Source organism: Amia ocellicauda, chromosome 6, assembly GCF_036373705.1.
Source record: "Amia ocellicauda isolate fAmiCal2 chromosome 6, fAmiCal2.hap1, whole genome shotgun sequence".
Lineage (NCBI taxonomy): Eukaryota > Metazoa > Chordata > Actinopteri > Amiiformes > Amiidae > Amia > Amia ocellicauda.
Window position 1 is genome coordinate 49420437 of NC_089855.1, and position 15068 is coordinate 49435504.

Here is a 15068-nt window from a genome sequence, read left to right on the forward strand (position 1 = left end):
ACCTTGGACTTTCCTGATCGTCTAGAGCCCAGGGATGCGTTATTTGGGGGTCGTACCAACGCCCTCTGTTTACATTATGAGGTAAAGGAGGGTGAGAGAGTAGATTACTATGATTTCACCAGTCTGTACCCTTATGTCAACAAGACCAAAATGTACCCGGTGGGGCATCCAACCATTGTTTATCGTGACTTTCTCGAAATCGGACAGTACTTTGGTTTGATCAAAGTCACCATGTACCCTCCTCGTGAGCTGTTCCTACCCGTGTTGCCTTACAGGTGTTCGGGAAAATTGATGTTCCCTCTGTGTAGAACGTGTGTGGAAACTGAAAATCAAAATACCTCTTGTCTGCACAGTGATGACGAGAGAGCGCTGACGGGTGTCTGGTGTAGCATTGAGCTTGACAAGGCGGTGGAGAAAGGTTACAGAGTCGGTAAGGTGTATGAGGTTTGGCATTTTTCTGAAAAATCTGATACTCTTTTTGCTGAGTACATTATGACCCATCTGAAAGGGAAACAGGAGGCATCGGGCTATCCCTCATGGTGTGTTGACTCCGCTGCCAAAGAGCGGTACGTTCAGCAATATTTTGAAAAGGAAGGGATCCGTCTAGAGCCGGGGAACATAACTGTAAACCCCGCCAAGAGACAAATGTCCAAACTGATTTTAAACAGTCTGTGGGGTAAGTTTGGGGAAAGAAATAACCGTCTAAACACAACCTTGATTAAAACCCCTGAACAGTTTATAGAATTTATCTTTTCCAAACAACATGCAGTATCACACTTTCAATTCTTAAATGACCACGTGGCACAGGTCCAGTGGAGGGCCCCTAAAGATTTCCCCACCAAACAGGGAAACGTTAATGTTTTCATAGCGGTTTTTACCACGGCTTACGCCCAGCTTGAACTGTACAACTTAATGGATCAGCTGCAGGAACGCACGCTCTATCATGATACTGACTCTGTAATCTTTGTCACCAGGCCAGGGGATTGGGTCCCTCCCCTCGGGGACTACCTTGGGGAGTTAACGAGCGAGCTAGATCCTCAGGACCACATAGTGGAGTTTGTTTCAGGGGGTCCTAAGACTTACGCATACAGAACGGCTGCGGGTAAGACCTGTATGAAAGTTAAGGGTTTCACTCTGAACCATTGTAACAACAAGCTCATTAACATCAAGTCTCTGACGACCCTGGTACAAAGTTTTGTAACCGAGAAAGACGCGCCTCCTCGTGAGATTATTACTGCCGGAAATCAGATCTATCGCAATAAAAAGGGGTACACGTTGGAAAATAGATCACTAAGGGTGGTGTACAATAAAAGAGTGTTGAAGACTGATTATAACACTCTGCCTTATGGATATTAGGGGTGGTTTTGATAACAGACTTCAACACCCTTTCTCCTGTATTATAGCTGGTCCCTCCAATTCGGGTAAGAGCTATCTTATAAAGAACATCATAGAAGATGTGGACGCAACTGTGTCCCAAGCTCTTGACAACATAGTGTGGTGTTACTCTTGCTGGCAACCTCTCTACAATGATTTGGCTTCGAAAAAAAAAATTCTGAAATTTGTGCAAGGTCTCTCTGCCTCGTTGTGTGACGATGACATGTTCCCGCCCGGTCAAACTAATCTAGTGATCCTTGATGACCTGATGGAGCAGGCCGGTGACAACAGTGAAGTGGAAAAAGCTTTAACAAAGTACACTCATCATAGGAATTTAAGTATTATTTATTTAGTTCAAAATTTATTTTTTCAAGGTAAAAAAAGCCGCACTATTAATTTAAACGCCAATTATATAATTATTTTTAAAAACCCCAGAGATAAACTACAGGTCACCGTCTTGGCTCGTCAAATGTACCCTAACCAGACCAAGTTCTTTTTGGAGGCATTTGAGGATGCCACCAAAAAACCCTACGGGTACTTGATTGCGGACTTAAAAGCACAAACCCCAGAAGACTTTCGCCACAGAACAGATTTGTGCCCGCCCGATTGGCCGGTAGTGTATGTGCTAAAGAAAAGGAAATAAATAAGAATGTCTGTTCGGATTAAAAGAAATCTGCCGCTTTTGCAAATGTTATTTGAGGGGAGCCCGCGCCATAGGAAAGCTGTGCTGGCAGGGGCCCCCTCGGATTTGATCGAGACCCTGTGTGAAATAGCTTTAAACATCTTACGTGGTAATATACCCCTAACCCCTTCTCAACATTCTAAACTCAAAAAACAAAAAGCTATTATCAAGATCATCGCTAATAAGAAGTATTCTATTAAAAGAAAAAGAAAAAAGATTAATCAAACCGGGGGTTTTATTAGCCCGCTGTTGAGCATAGCCATGCATTTCCTAACCAGTCTTCTAGCTTCCAGAGTGGGTTAATAATGAAATATGCTCAGAAAATGTTTTTGATCCCTCAGGAGCAGCTTGAGAAACTGAGAAAAAATTTTGTCGGGCCAGAGCCCATTAGACAAACGGCCGAAAACAACCTGGACTCTGAAATTAAAAGCTATACTGGCCAGGGCCGATTTAAATCAGTATTCCAAAGCCCAGTTGTATAGCAACACGTTACAGTGCTACCTCTGTCTGGTTAGACAGGTGAAAAAGATCAAAACACTTTAACTATAACCATGGCCTCTCAAGAAAATGGTTCTGGGGCTGATGCGGGGGCTACGGTTGATAAAGATGTTGCGGTGACCGAACCTGTTGAGAGTTCAGAGGGAGATGTTGTAACTGATGTTTTGAGAAACATGCCTGCCAGAAGCAAAAGACATGCGGAATATATCCTGCACAAAATGGTTCAGAAACCGTGGGTAGCGGCTTGGAATGAACAGAGTAAATTTGTTTTTAAAGGACAACTGATCAAAGGTTCACACATGTTTGATTTGTTGAAGACTGTCACTAGCACTAATAAGGTACCCGATAGTCGCCGACCTGTAGGCTGGAATGCTTTCCTACAGGCGATGGCCTGTCTGAACATGCCCCAATCAACAGTTCCTAAACCAGGAAACGCGACAAAAAATCCATCTGTGTAAAGAGGTGGAGACTGATCTGACTCCAATATCTCATTACTCTGACCGTGCTGAGTGACTATCCTCAGGATCTATCCATTGTAGGGAAGCTTATTAATCTCATGTTTTTATTTGTCCCCCCTGTAAATAATGACCCGACAAACAATTTTTTATTTTATTTTTTTTATTTTCAAATGTTATACATTTATTTATAACATAACCCCTGCTTTGTATAAAAAATGTGTTAAATAAGAACAAAACTAATGATTCAAAGGCTGTTTTCATTATTTTTTCACCTTAACACGCATGACATCTTTTAAAATCCTTGCAAGAACACCCCATCTGTATGCATGGCTGGCTAGGGTCGTAAGTCAATATGTTAAAGGCCACTTTTTTATCATTTTGGCCTAAATCCTCGCTGTACAAGGCCATAATATCAGGGTATGACCTTCCTTTAGATCTATGATATAAGAAAAACACACAGTGTTGACCACAAGTGAAGGTCTGTAGACTTTGTACTTGACGACCGCTGTAAATGGTTTCTTGACAGTTGTTGAGCAGAAAGTTATTGATCTTCCGAGGGAAAGGTCTGAAATCCGGGGGGTTTCCATAGGAATCAAAAAATTCACCACGGTGATCCTCCCTTAGATAATGGCATATTTTTAGGGTGTGTGTTGATTATGTACATTGCAGGTAAATTCTTGATCTTAAATTTAGGCAGCTGGTCGCAGGCATAGACTCCTTGAAACAGTTTCCGTGAGCTGGCCAGGGCATTCATGATGTGGTTGAGCTCTCTGGTGTTCATTTTAATAATAATCATACGGAACGTTTCTCCTCTGGTTCACCTCAATAATGTTGTCAAACACAGCGTACACGATCATATTTACAGTGCGTGGTAGAGGCTGCTTGAAACGCATCTCCAAACGCATATTGCCCGTCTTCATCAGTGAAAAATGTTGTCCACACTCTTCGTCAGGGGTCAGGTTGAAACCGTACAGGGTGTAACCGCTGCAGTATTCCCGGCGTTCGATCAGCAGAGGTTGATCCTTGAGATGGCGACCCGTAGCCAGTACTAGACTGTAAAATTCACGAACAGCATTGCCGCGTTATAATGTTTAAAGTTAAAGGGATTCTTGTTGTAAACCCCGGTAAATGCATCATTATCCACGAGACCTATAATAACCTGTTTTGGGAGCTGTCCTAGAAACAGATTTTCCTGGTTCATCACCCGTGTCCCTGCGGGGATACTGTGGATTTTCATATAGACTCTTTTGATCGGGTACTTGGCGTTTGCCATCATTAACGCCTGCGCATGTCCTAGTTTAACCGCCGGGGAGATGGACACTTTTTTCACAAACAGCAAGGCCGATAATATGGTCAGTTTATATTTTTCAGTATCAGGGGTCATCAGACAAAAAGCACTTTTACTACGGATCATTTTAATGTCTACCCTGTTGAGCATAAGTTTTTCTTGGAAAAATATGTCTGCATGAATATGCCCCATTAGCTCAAAGGTCCGCCCTTCTGTTGAAAAGGCCGTTCTTTTTTGCAAACCCTTATTGAGTCCCTCTGGATCCTTGTCGTCCATAGCCCTCAGGGTGTCTTTGAAGAAAAGGCCGGGGCTGAACTGTTTGCTTAGGGTCTCCTCACTATAATTAAGGATACACTCCATCATGGCTCTATAGGGGTAAGTATTGCTGCTTTGACTAATGAGACGATCTCCCAGGGTCACATCCACCTGTGAAAACATGGTGGCCACCGGGTAATTGATGACCCCAACGTTGGTCGTCTTCTCGATTGCATCGCCATCCTCATCAGCCACTTTACAGTTCATTAAAATAAATGTGTTATTCAAATCAATATAATCCTCGCCATTGCCTGCTATAAAAAACTCCAGAGTGGCCGTGTCTGAAATTGCTGAAAGAGGGGGAATCTCTACATATATGCTCTTATCTATACTCGTTTGAGTGTATGGAACTGTAAACAGATCCAGTTCTGATTTTATGCATTCTTCTGATAGACTGTGGACAAAAGACATGTTTAAAAGATGTATCCTGAGGCTCTATTTGTCTTTCTTTGAGACTTTCTTTTTGCAGGTTTTTTCTTGTGCTGCTTCCTTCTCCGAGTGTTTCCACGATATGTTGGAGAATGAGCAATTCTTCGTTTTTTGTTAGCCACGGATCTTCGTCGCCCTGGTGGACACCTGCTGTTTCTTCTTTTACCCCCACTCCTCGCCATTACCATGAGACCCGAACCCTCCTGATGCTCAGCTGCCCGGTTCAGCCGCTGATTTCGAGTGGGGTCTGGCTATAGCAAAGCCTCTCTTAAGCAGGGGTACGGCCATTCTAAAGAGACCACGAAAGAGCCCTCCTAGACCGGCACCATACATTGTGGGGGCTCCTACAAAACCGGGCAAGCCGTTCCCGGCTTGCATCTTGAAATAATCCACATAGGCACTAGGATCGACATAACCCCTCGAGGTATCCATTTTAATAATGTACACACTGTTTCAGGGGTCGAAAATGTAGTTTGACAATAACTGTACCGTAGCGATTTTACTTCGATCGTGATGTTGTCAAAGTGGGTCTTTGAGACTAGTACGTAGTGCGGCTTGTCATAAGTAATTGTGACCGTGTCATTGCTTTTACCTTTAATAAGTACTTTTCTCAAAAGGGGGACATAACTATCTCCGTCCCTCTGGTGGGTTATGATATCCGTATACACATAAAGAGTGTAAAAGCCGCCCCTGATGTCAGCCGGGAAGGGGGCCACCACTTCTGAGAACATGCTCTCTGTGTCAGAATAGAACCCTAATATACGGCCCTGTTGGCCGCTGGTTTGAATGCTAATATCCGGTTTTGACACCTTGTACACTCTGTTTTTAATAGGCTTGTAATATAGCTTGAGGTTGGGGGTGCCTTCTGAGAACTGTTTATGCATCTCATCTAATATTTTATCCACATTGTCATAATCTCCTTGTAACGTGAATGTCCATTGACTCTTTTTAACATCATCAAAAATGGCGAAGGTGGCATCCTTATCTTGTAAAACAGACCAATTGTAAGGATACTGTATTTCCGCCAACCCCACTTCCCACGACCCCCTTAGATCTATAGATTTTCCAAATTGTACCGTGTAACTGGATATTTCATTTTTAGGATATTTTTAGGAGAGAGGCGTTACTGGGTAGAGTCACGTAGAAGCCTCCTGATTCCATCTTGAGTATCAAAAGTAATGCCCCCAACACACCCGCGGTCATGTTGTTATAAGGATTGAATATCGCAAACCTGTTGTTCCAGGACCCAACTATTGAACTTTTCAGGCCATCCATGCCATTTCACCAACACATATTTTTTCCGGTTCTGGGTTTTTTCAGCTAATATCTTTTCAACTCTGTATACACTGTCTTTACCAACAATAATTTTTTGTAACTCGGCTTCGTAAAACGTTCATTCTATATCCTCCCCGTCATAGTCTTTTAACCGGTACACGGGGGGGTCTCTAGCCAGCTGTTCGGTAACTGTAAAATATTCGTCAGAAAATGTTTGTTCATAACCTTTGGCAAAAGTACTCCGTAGCTTTGAAACGCAAACCACATCACCGATGTTGAACTTATAAGTAGTTTTTCCCTTCTTAATAAATGGTCCGTATGATTTTTTATAGACCTTAAAATAATTACTTTGATCAACATCTATAGGCTTCATTTTAATACTGGTGTGATACCCTTTGTTGTAAGCATCGATAAAATCCTGAACTTTATCAAAATACTTGAACGTGTTGACCGCTGTAAAATATCTCCACATTTTTGTCTTTATGGTGCGGTTAAACCTCATCACTACCGATGCCTTAAGCTCATTACCGATGGTGAAATGATGTATTTTGTGTCTCTTCAGTAGATTCTGAAATTCTCTGTTGAGAAACTCTTCCTTTATCAGTCTGCAGTTTTTTAAGGACATCGACCCTGTCCCAATATATCCTCAAAGGCCCTTGTCACCGCCCGACCTGTTTTATTATGTAGAATGCGAGCCCAGGCATATTTTGATAACACGTCGATACACATCAACATAAATTTGTGACCATTGTTATGTTTTGATAAATTTGACATATCAACTAGATCCATTTGCCATTGTGAGTCTATGTCAGTTGCATATATGCAGTTTCTGTTAAAGTTAATCCTAAGAGGTTTATGTAAGGTATAGGCGTCTTGTTCCCGTAACCATTCTGAAACAACCACATCATTAGCCTTCACTCCGGCCTCCGCGAGTCCTCTTTGAAAACCCTTCTTACCCGCCAAATCCCCAATCTTGGATGGGTTGTAGTATAGTTCCTGCATTTGGGGAGCTTGCTGAGTCATTCTGTCAAATAACAACACAGACCCACACTATGCGCAAAGTTTTTATACAAGGTTTTTTATTCAACTTCAGGAGAGCAGATACCCCTTTTTAGACAATTTTCTCTACGGTCCAGACAAAAATAAATCAGATGATTGGTTACTTGATCTATATCAACAAATACCTGTTTCTTTATCTTGTAGGCACATACCTCAGTTACATATGTAAATAAAACAACAATATGGCCTATTTTAAAAGTAAACAGAGGTGTATTAAACATGCTCAGTAAAATGTCATACAGATGTTGATGAAATGGCCTAATATCATTCTTGGCCCCCTTGAGCGCTTCATCCCAGTGTTCCTACCACCCGGTCTTTGTTACAGCAGCCATTAACTTTTCCAGGTTTGAAAGTTGATCTTCATCGATGGTTAAATCTGTAGAGAAAAGGCTCGCGTTGGCTACTTTTTTGTCAAGCACATGGTGTAATAGCGCTCTCAGGTTAGCTGCAGAGTGTTGATGACAGAACCAGTTGCAGAAGCAGTCCAGAACATTCCCTTTAGATGTCGAATTCTTCGTCGCCACCCCCAGCTTTAACTTCTTTACGGAAGAATTAAGCTTTTAGCTTGCCAGTGGTTTTTCTACTCGGCTCATCCAGGTCATTGAGCAGCTGCCCAAGTTTCTCTATTATAAACGGCTCCTTTTTCAGCTCCAGCAAAATCTCATCGGTGACATGTATGTGGGAGTAAGACAGCGCCTTGATTAGCGCCGGTTTCAGCCATGGTTTGTTCAGTCTTCTGTAAAACACGTTGAAATAGAACAGGAAATAGTAGCGGTATGGTTCAAACAAACAGCTGTGTCTCAACTGACTGGGGTGATTCACTTCACAGCCCAGACAGACTTCTTTCAGAGCTCGGTCGATGAGAGCACTCAGAATATACACCAGGGTGCTTTTAACCACTCTGCTTACTTGGTCACATACCCCGGGCACAAATCCTGCGTCTTCATCACGCCCCCGGGACAGTCCGATGCTCATTGGGTCGCCTGGTGGTTTGTGGGGTGTTTCTACATCCGACCCCCTCCTGAAACGCACAGACGGTAGACAGTTCGGCAAAATCGAGGCCCTCCATGAGCTCCAGAGGCTGGGGCTCACCCAGACTCATTTGGACATCCATCGCACAGCATGCTGTTTCGTCCTGAGGGACCGGGGACTGAGGTCTTGGAGGGTAGCCGCAGTCAGAGCGTTCCGGAGTGTATACAAAATCTGGGGAATAGAACCAGGGGAAATCCCAGATTTGAAGGTAAGACATTCTCTTTAATTTTAAACCATGCATGAATTGTTGCACCTTTTATTCTATCTCTTCACTACGTCACAACACACCGCCCTCTTAGAAGAGAGTAGCCCCTGAGCCGTCAGACCCCCCTCCAAACCCCCACTGGTCGTCTGTTTTATCATCGTCGTCGTCCTTCAAGGGGGATATATAATCCATAATCCAGCATATTCTCCTTCTAACAGAATCCAGTTGCGAACATTTGATTAAGATGTCAAAACCGACATTTATACAGGTTATGACCTCTTTCAAGAATGGCCAGTCCAAGTCGTCAAACATGATTTAAGTAACCTGTTTTTCTGGCTCCTCCACAACCCGTTCAATAGGGTTTGTAATCAGGGAACTGCTAAACAAAACCTTGCGATCGGTAGTTATCGATAGACTCACCACTCTACCGTAATTCTGCAAGCTTTCCCATTCACACCTTTCAAAACCCGGAGTCGGAGAGCCCATTTCGCATTCTCTTGGGCCCTCTTGCAAGTCTTCTAGAGTCTAATCCACAAGACCCAGATCTCTCCAGGCCATCACCTTCAACCAGTCCTCATAAGAGTATTCAATTACCGTCTCAAAAGGTTCCAACATACCCTCCTTCTCTCCCAAAGCAAAAAGCTACACTCCAACATAGCTGGGGTCACCCTGTCGAGCCCCCCAGAACAGAACCCAGGTGCGTTCAATCTTCAAATTGGTAAGTACAGGAACCCTTGCCCGGGCTTGCTTCTTGCGGGGTTTCATGTTGATGTCGCTGGACATGTTGAAGAAGCTGGATGTTTCAGATGCTGAGAATTAAAGAGGTATTGCCTTAAAGCAGCGCGGGTTCTTAAATAGAGAGGAGAGTTTCGGGGCGGTGCCTTCAGAGGGGTGGGGGTATTTATGGGTGGCCTTGTTGTTCAGGGTTTTATGGGTGTACACTTTCTGACGGATATGGCGTATGAATAATTAAGGAAATAACTCTACCTAAAATTACCCCCCCCAATTATGACGTAGGAATATTAATAAGGCTAGGTCATACGTCATAACAAAATAGGCCGCGCCCATAGGACCCTACTATCTACTAAACATTTTAATGCAACACACATTTATATTTAAGCAAAACTAAATGATATTACACATTCTAGAGTTATGAAACACAGATTAACATTTCTAATTGATTTCTCAAATGTCATGAAAGATGAACTCCAAACTGTTAAAGTTATCTGAACTTCGTCACAGAGAGGCCTCTCTGGCTTCGTGCTCAGATAACAGCACATGGCACGAGGTCCGTGTGGTTTGGAACAAAGGCAGTCCGGTTCGGCTTTGTCCAAGAACTTCCACTCAGTCGATGCACCTGGAAGTTGGGGGTCTTTTCCAAACAGATTTTCCACTGGTTTGAAGGCTCCAAGGTTGTGCACAAAATCTTCTTTGTAAGCAGGGTTTCCACCGTAGTTACTTGAAGACAAAGTCTTTTAGGAAAGCAGGGCCCTGTTCGTTTCCAAGGGTCAAGTTTCTTAAGACTCAATAGCTATTTAAATGACTGACACTTTCGCATTCAGTTGACTTGTCAATTGTCCAGCTGTAAAACTCCACTGATCAGGTGGGTACAGGTGGGCATGCACAGTCTGTAAAGTTCCTTATTTAATAAAGTCCTTTAAAATAATTCTTCGTACAGCTCAATCTCCTTCTCCCAGTTTAACTCTTCTGTTGCAGGTAAAGACTGGTGTCTGGTTCCGGTTCTGGCAACAGAGCTACAGGTTGAGCTGTGGCAGCGAGTTACTGGTTCAGGTGAGAGAGAGGGAGAGAGAGAGAGAGAGATGCCGTGCGCTACCCTTTACCCTTTACCTGTCAGATCAATAGATAATTGGTTCTTGAGTTTGTGAGTTGGATTTCGGTTTCAGCCCCCAGTATCCTATTGGAGGGGGGCTTGATTTGTGACTGATGTCAATCCATGCCATCTTTTGGAAATGCCGCTTGGCCCGGGTTCGTAGCTCTGTGTCGGGATTTCGGCTCTCGTCCACTTCAAAGAGTTTTTATTACCTACAGGCCCCCCTTCCCCAGACATCTCATACCAGGGATTCCAAGCTAATTGGCCTATTCTCGGTGCCATCCTCCCAAGACTGTCACTTTGATGTAAACCATTCCCATGCTTTAAGGAAATCTGATAACTTTGGGGGGGAGAGATCTTCTTTAGATCAGTGCTTCAGCTCAGAGCTAAAATGCTCTTATCAAAATACACCCAACATAACGCTACACAGGCCATAGAGGAGTACATCAAGGAGGCTTTAGCACAAGGCATAATTCAGCCATCCACTTCACCTGTTGCGGCAAGCTTCTTCTTCATGGCAAAGAAGGATGGAGGTTTAAGACCCTGTATTGATTATAGGGGACTTAATGCAATTACAGTCAAATATAGATATCCTTTACCTTTAGTTCCTGCTGCCTTGGCACAGGTAAGAGGAACTCGATACTTTACTAAACTTGATCTGCGTAGTGCTTACAACCTAATCCAAATTCAAAAAGGAGACGAATGAAAGCATTTATTACTAACTCTGGACACTATGAATATTTAGTCATGCCCTTTGGTCTGGTCTACGCACCTTCAGTCTTTCAAGCTTTCGTGAATGAGGTGTTATGTCCTTATTTTCATTGCTTTGTGATAGCCTACATTGATGACATTCTGGTTTACTCCTCTACTCTCTCAGAACACATCTCCCCGGTTCGACAGGTGCTGCAATGTCTGTTGCAAAATGGACTCTATGTCAAAGCTGAGAAATGTGAATTTCATCGACAGCGAGTGGCCTTTCTGGGATACATCATCGATGCCAATGGAGTTCACATGGATCCTGAGAAGGTGAGATCAGTAACTGAGTGGCCTCAGCCTCAAACAATTAAGGAGTTGCAATGCTTCTTGGATTTTGCTAACTTTTATCGTCGCTTCATCTGTAACTTCAGTTCAGTCGCATCTCCTTTAACCTCTTTATTAAAAGGCTCTGCTCGTTGTTTATTATGGACGGATTCTGCTGAGGTCGCCTTCGAGAAACTCAAGTCCCTGTTCATCACTGCTCCAGCCCTCAAGCACCTCCCTTTTATGGTGGAAGTAGATGCTGAAAACGGCGTCGGGGCAGTGCTTTTTCAAAGACACGGTCAACCACCAAAGCTCCATCCCTGTGCGTTATTCTCTAAGAAATTATCACCTGCAGAGAGGAATTATGACATTGGTAACAGGGAACTCTTGGCAGTAAAGTTGGCTTTGAGGAGTGGAGGCATTGGCTGGAAGGATCCAAACATCCATTTCTAGTACTCACGGATCATCGAAATCTGGAATACATTCGAGCAGCAAAACGTCTCAACCCCCGTCAAGCGCACTGGGCATTATTTTTCACCCGTTTCCAATTCATTATGACTTATCGCCCAGGATCCAAAAACATCAAAGCAGACACTCTCTCTCGTCAGTTTGACTCGGTTCATGAACCCCTATCTGATGATCCAATTCTACCCTCTACCTGTATTGTCGCCAAAATGAAATGGAATTTCTTGGATCAACTTCAAAGGGAACTTTCCACTAATCCTACCCCTTCCAATAAAATGTATGTACCTACATCCATACATGTACCTACACTTCTTCAATGGATTTATTCTAATCCCACTTCTGGACATCCAGGAAACCATCGCACCATTGCCTTGATAAAACGGAAATTCTGGTGGCCCATTCTGGCACAAGATACTACCGTTTGTTAACATCTGCTCCATCTGTGCCCAGTCTAAATCTTCACGACATCCCCTCTCTGGTCTCCTGGAACCTCTTCGAATTCCACGGCATCCCTGGTCTCATATTTCTATTGATTTTGTTACTGACCTTCCCAGCTCTCAGGGTTATACTACCATTCTAGTAGCAATAGATTTTTTTCTAAATCATGTCAGCTTATACCGTTACAGAAGCTTCCCACTGCTCTTGAAACTGCAGAAGTTCTGTTCCATCACGTGTTCCGCATTTATGGGATTCCTGAATACATTGTTTCCGACCGAGGCCCTCAATTCACCTCCCGCGTCTGGTCTGCTTTCTTCAAGGCTCTGAATATTAAGGTCAGTCTCACCTCTGGTTACCAGCCACAATCTAATGGTCAAACAGAACATCTTTGCCATGGGCTGAGTACACCAAGAATTCCCTAACCAGTTCTTTCACAGGCCTCACCCCCTTTCAGTGTGTCTTAGGATACCAACCGCCTCTGTTTCCTTGAAATGAGGAGTCTACCAACATCCCAGCAGTCGATTGGTTCTGTCGCAGTGCAGATGTCTGGAATGCTACACACGTCTGTCTCCAAAGAGCTATCTGCCATCAAAAGCTCATCCGACCTTGACTGACCGAAATCGACAACCTGCTCCGTAATTCCACCCAGGATAGTTGGTTTGGCTATCTACTAAAGATATTAAACTTAAACTCCCATCCAAGAAATTGAGCCCTCGCTTTATCGGTCCCTTTCCTGTCCTCCGCCAAATCAATCCAGTTACCTCCTCACTACAAGATAGCTTTATCATTTCATGTTTTCTTTGTTAAAACCTGTATGCCCCGATCCCTCCTCAGGACTCTTCTTCTTCTCCTCCGCCTCCCTTGAATCTAGACGACGGTCCGGCATATGCTGTCAGAACCCTGTTACGGTCTCGTCGCCACAGAGGACGCCTGCAGTACTTGGTCGACTGGGAGGGGTATGGTCCAGAGGAACGTTCTTGGGTTCAGGCCTCGGATATCCTAGATCCGTCTCTCATTCCGGACTTTCACAGGGCTCATCCCACTGCTCCTGCTCCTCGGCCTCGTGGCTGTCCTCACCGCCATCTTCACTACTCTGCAGAGGCCAATTCTGGTCCCTCTCTCCTTCACAGTACTTAAACCCCTCGCCACCGGGGGGCCCCAGCCCTTGGTGTTTCAGGAAGGCGAACGCACCACACCAACCCGGAGGTTTCGCCAATTCGTCTCCAATCCTCCCAAGAGGGATCATAAACAGGCCTTATTCGCAGACACAGGCCCTCACGCAGGGAGACCACCGCTTCCCTGCCACTGCCCCTGCCAAGGGCCCCAGGCCCCACCGAGACTTGAACTCAGATCACTGGATTCAGAGTCCAGAGTGCTAACCATTACACCATGGAACCAAGCCCACTGCCCACCTCTTGCCCGTGACGAAGGTTTCTGCTCTACGCACACGTCTCGCTCTGTCGCACGGCCAAGTCCAGAGTGAGCCAAGTTGCGCCCAGAGTGCTGCGTGTGGCGGGTCACTTTCAGAGCCGTCCCTGGTGGTCTAGTGGTTAGGATTTGGCGCTCTCACCGCCGGGGCCTGGGTTCGATTACCGGTCAGGGAAAGTGGATTTGTTGCTCTTCCCCTAGGACCTGTGTGGTGCATTCTCTATATCTATCTGTGATTAAATCCTTACTTATATACATATGTCCATGAATGTTTCTGGAGCTCATGTAAATCACATCACACGACGGCCCGTGATCTTTTCGGTCACTTTGAAAGTTTTGCTCCTGACAATCCTTTTCTATTGCGGCACGATCGCTGCCACCAAGGAAGGAAATTCGCCCGCAGTTGGCTGCAAGCTTGCCTGAAGCGCAGGAAAGGACTTACTCGCGACGTGCCAGTTAAAGACTGAAGAAGTGGGGGTCAGCCTCACCGAGAGCCGTGGGGATTAGCTCAGGTGGTAGAGCGCTCGCTTAGCATATGAGAGGCAGCAGGATCGATGCCCGCATTCTCCAAGGCCTCAGGTGCTCGTGCCCCAGTTTCAGGGGAGAGTCGCTCACTTTTCTTGCCGCAGACACAGGCGCAAGGCATTGCCTGTTTGCCATAAGGTTATCAGACGCAACGCGCCGGCAACGGCAGCAGCATTAGCACGCCGGCTGGCCCTTCCGAAGTTCCCCAAAAACTACCGAGATGCCGCTTCGACGTCGTAACCCCAGGAACGACCGCAAAGGCACTCCAACCCTCAATCTTCCGATCCGAAGTCAGACCCAAGAGACTGTATGATGTTTTAGATTAAAGATAGTATGCAGACCGAGCAAGTTAGATTTATCGAGCTAGCAAACAGCCATTGAGGCACCTGTTCGGGACGTACCCTGTAGAAATTCCTGTCAACGATAAAAGGATCAAACGGTGGAGAAAAAGCCTGCAGGCTGTTTGTCAAAACTCTGTTTGTGGACTGAATGGCTTTCCCAGATTGGCAGGGACTGTTTTTGGTATTGACTGAGGGACAGTTGTAAAAGACAACCTCTCACCGGACCTCTGGCATACACCACAGAAAGCCACCTCACCTCTCCCCCGGATCTCGCAAAAATAGCTATGAAGTGAAGTTTCATAACAAACAACACCTTTGTGTCTTTATGTCTTCATGTATTTATGACAAAGCCTGCATTTCTTCTAACTATTTTTTTTGCATCCATCTTATCTATCAAGGAAATAG

The 15068-nt window shown here is 44.7% G+C and overlaps 2 non-coding genes across 2 annotated transcripts; one reads left to right on the forward strand and one right to left on the reverse strand.

The window, feature by feature from the left end:
* Positions 1-13694: 13694 nt before the first annotated feature.
* On the reverse strand, positions 13695-13766 carry trnaq-cug (transfer RNA glutamine (anticodon CUG)). The gene has a single exon. It is a non-coding gene; the product is annotated as a tRNA-Gln (tRNA).
* Positions 13767-13901: 135 nt separating this feature from the next.
* On the forward strand, positions 13902-13973 carry trnae-cuc (transfer RNA glutamic acid (anticodon CUC)). Its single transcript has one exon. It is a non-coding gene; the product is annotated as a tRNA-Glu (tRNA).
* Positions 13974-15068: the final 1095 nt, after the last annotated feature.